We start from the raw sequence: 4,077 nt of genomic DNA on the forward strand, positions 1-4,077 counted from the left end.
TTTGATTAACTACAGCTCGTCCCGTCTAAATATTAACCTAATTACGCGCACGTGTAGCGGTGGAATCCTGTCCCGTTTCTACAATAGTTTATATTTTTTCATCATTTTTTTACCAAAAGATAGGGTTTAATATACTTAAATTTTTGAAATACATTTAATAAGTATTAGTTCATTTTTCAATTAACTACAGCTCGTCCCGTCTACAATTTGGACTAAATTTCAGCACCTGTGGCGGTGGAATCCCGTCCCGTTTCTCCAATACTTAATATTTTTTCATAATTTTTTTACCAAAAGATAGGGTTTAATATACTTAAGTTGACGTATAAGTTTCATAAGTTTTAATTAATTTTTGATTTAACTACAGCTCGTCCCGTCTAAATATTAACCCAATTACGCGCACCTGTGGCGGTGGAATCCCGTCCCGTTTCTCCAATACTTAATATTTTTTCATATTTTTTTTACCAAAAGATAGGGTTTAATATACTCAAGTATTGGTGTAAATTTCATAAGTCTTAGTTCATTTTTGAATTAACTACAGCTCTTCCCGTTTACAATTTGGACTATATTTCAGCACCTGTGGCGGTGGAATCCCGTCCCGTTTCTTCAATACTTAATATTTTTTCATAATTTTTTTACCAAAAGATAGGGTTTAATATACTTAAGTTGATGTGTAAGTTTCATAAGTTTTAATTAATTTTTGATTTAACTACAGCTCGTCCCGTCTAAATATTAACCTAATTACGCGCACGTGTAGCGGTGGAATCCTGTCCCGTTTCTGCAATAGTTTATATTTCTGTGGTGTTTGGGTAAAGGGGGATAAGTCAAAAAATGTGTATTTTGAGATAACATGTAAGAGACGTAGAGAATTTTTTTTTTTACGTTTGTGCATAACGGGATAACTCGAATGACGAATTAAAGAGTAGTAATTGATGTGTGAAAAACGGGATTAAATACTTATAATACAGTTTAGTTTGATCAAAACAGGATAACTCAGTTGTACCATATTTCACATTTACTACTTTTGTGAAAAATAAGTCAAGTTGACTAATATTTTATTACACATATTTTAGTTTTGTCCAAAATGAGATAAGTAAACTTATCCCCCTTCACACACAATTTTATTGACATATCTCATTTTTATCATTATTACTAACATACTATTATCAATATTGCCAAAGAACAATAATATTTGTTATTAATAGAATGTCTCACATTATTTTATTTTGACAACACTGATTTTAACAACACAATATTATATTAATTAAAAACCTTATTAGTTTGTTATCAGTGTCATTCTATGATTTTATCTAGATGATTAATAATGCAATACAATAAAAATATAAACTGTTTCCATGACATTTGTGTGAATAGCTGTGTTAGATATTTTTATAAGAGGCAACTTTGGGTCTACAACCTCACAGTACATGACTGTGATGATGGTCAAGCTTATTGTTACATGTGGTCAGAAGTGGACGGTGGTAGAGGAGCCAATCAAATTGCATCTTGTCTGTCTAATGTCTGTCATTTATATGATATTGATCCCCAAGTATCTCATATTACTTTGTATTCTGATACATGTGGGGGGTCAAAATAAAAACACTCACTTGGTAGCTATGTTTATGGCAGTCCTTAAAAATCATCCAACTTTAAAAACACTTGATCACAAGTTCCTACTAGCAGGCCACACAAGAATGGAATGTGATAGCGATCATGCTCTGATTGAAAAAAAAAAAAAAAAACTAATGTTGCTATCTATCATCCACATGATTGGTTGCAATTGGTCCGGCAAACAGGGAAAAAAAGACCATTTAAAGTGATCCAAATGGAGCTAAATGATTTCTATGAATATTCTGCATTACTATCATCTACATTGCAAGTAAAAAATGTAAAAAACAATGTTGGAGAAAAATTGAAATGGCAACCAGTAAAATGGCTTCGATACACTAAAGACAATCTTGGTAGTCTGCAATATAAAGATACACTAGATGTTTTAGAACCATTTAAGTACCTGAAACTACTTAAACAAGGACAAGCTCGTAGTTCATTTATTCCCCCTCTAACATATACTAAACCAATTCCAATCACCGAAGCCAAAAAAAAAGACTTACTTTCTCTGCTACAGTTTATTCTTACAGTTTTCCATGATTTTTATAAAAATTTATCAACTGATAAATCCCAAATAGACCAGTTATGTCTTGATGAAGAAGAAAATGAGGAAGACTGAATAACATAATATAAGTTTAAAATTAAATTAATATTCTAATATTGTTATTTATTATTATAAAAAATAAGAAAGACCAAGTAGTGTCAAAATGTTATTATTTCAAGGATAAGGTAAATAAGATTTTTTATTTAATTTCTTTATTTAGAGAAGGAAATTTCTTTATAAAGGATACAATTTATTTTTTGTGTTATAAAAAATTATAATTATGTTATAATAATAAATTACCATGGAAACAAAAAAAAATTAATTGTTTATAATATTTACCTAATATGATATCTAAAATAAATAATTTTAATGTTAAAGTTGATTATAATAATATAATAAAAATATAAGTATTGTTAAAATGTTAAAAATATTTTAATGTGTTATTGGAGATAAGTCAGAAAAAAATCCGAGTAAAAAGAGTCAACTCAATAAAAAAAAATATTTTTTTACTTTATTTTATTTTTTTTTTTAAAGATTTTTTGTTTCATTATATTAATATTTAGAAATATAGCTTGACAAAAAGTTAAATTATTAAATACATTTTGGTCTTCTTCAAATAGAATAAAAGATTTTTCTCAATAAATTTTCAAAATTTCAAATGCGTTTCCTCAACATTACCAAATATGGACTTAACCCCCTTTACCCAAACACCACAGAGGTATTTTAAATGTAATAAGCATAACCATCTGCTGGCTCATTTATTCAATTATATATTTTGTATTAGGTAGGCAGCCAATTGATAACTATAGTACATTACTTTGTTTATATTTCAGACTTTGCTTGATTTGTTACACACTACTAATGATGGTAGGTGTATACTTGGGGACAGCAAAATCAATAAAGGTTACCTTTCAGATGATAGTCAGAATGCTTTGACTAAACTGATTATTAATCATTTGTTTCAAGAACAGCATAAGTAACTAAATCATTGATATTATTATTGTGTTGTGTAATTTGATTTCCTTGAAAACTTTATAAATGTTGTCAAATTTTTGTTAACAATCATTATCTACCTACTTGACACATTTTTCTTTCATGTTTATAGAGGAAGTGATTTTTATTTTAGAAAAATATCAGAGTTAATTGTAGAGATATTTCCAAACGAAGTAAAGGTATAGAACTATACTAAATAGCTATTTCTTATTTTCATTAAAATAAATAACTTTTGAGTGTTTATTCTTTTTTTATAGACCATTTACTTTGTACCTGCCAGGAGTGAAGGTTCCAATCAAACACACAGCAAAGGAAAGTTAGTAGAAAGATGGAAAAATGTTGCCCGGAAATTAAGAAGTTTGGGTGTAATAAATTATGAACGTGTAAAGAAAGACTTTCCACTTCCCTCTGCACAATCTTTTTCTGGTAATAAATAAAAATATTAAGTCGCTATGTAGTATGTTTTTAACATTTTATTAATTTTTGTATAGAAAATATTGAACATTCAAAGCTATGGTTAAAAAGTGAAGGGTTATCTGCACCATTTGATGCATTTTTAATTGATAAATGGAACTTAACTTACCAAATCCGTCAAGCTGATGTTTTGAATTTGTGTCGTGATTTATCAGCAATATTTGAAGAGTGGCCATTAATCCAAAGCCCAAATAGATACTTTTTAGTAAGAATCTGAATATTATTCATTATTGACCAAGAAATTAATTTTAATAATATTTATTAACTAAACTTAGGTTAATGAAGATTTCAAAACTGGCTATCCAGATTCATACAAGGTTTTAGAAAATTGGGATACATTTTATCATGCCTGGTCAAACTTTTCTAAATTTTTAGTGACATTGAGAAGGGGTCCATTAAAGACAAATATGCCCGTTCTCTGCTAGTGCAGTTGGATAGCTCTGAAGTCAGTGGAAGTAAGA

The sequence above is a fragment of the Acyrthosiphon pisum genome, unplaced genomic scaffold (genome assembly GCF_005508785.2).
Source record: "Acyrthosiphon pisum isolate AL4f unplaced genomic scaffold, pea_aphid_22Mar2018_4r6ur Scaffold_21407;HRSCAF=23902, whole genome shotgun sequence".
NCBI classification, from domain to species: Eukaryota; Metazoa; Arthropoda; class Insecta; order Hemiptera; family Aphididae; genus Acyrthosiphon; species Acyrthosiphon pisum.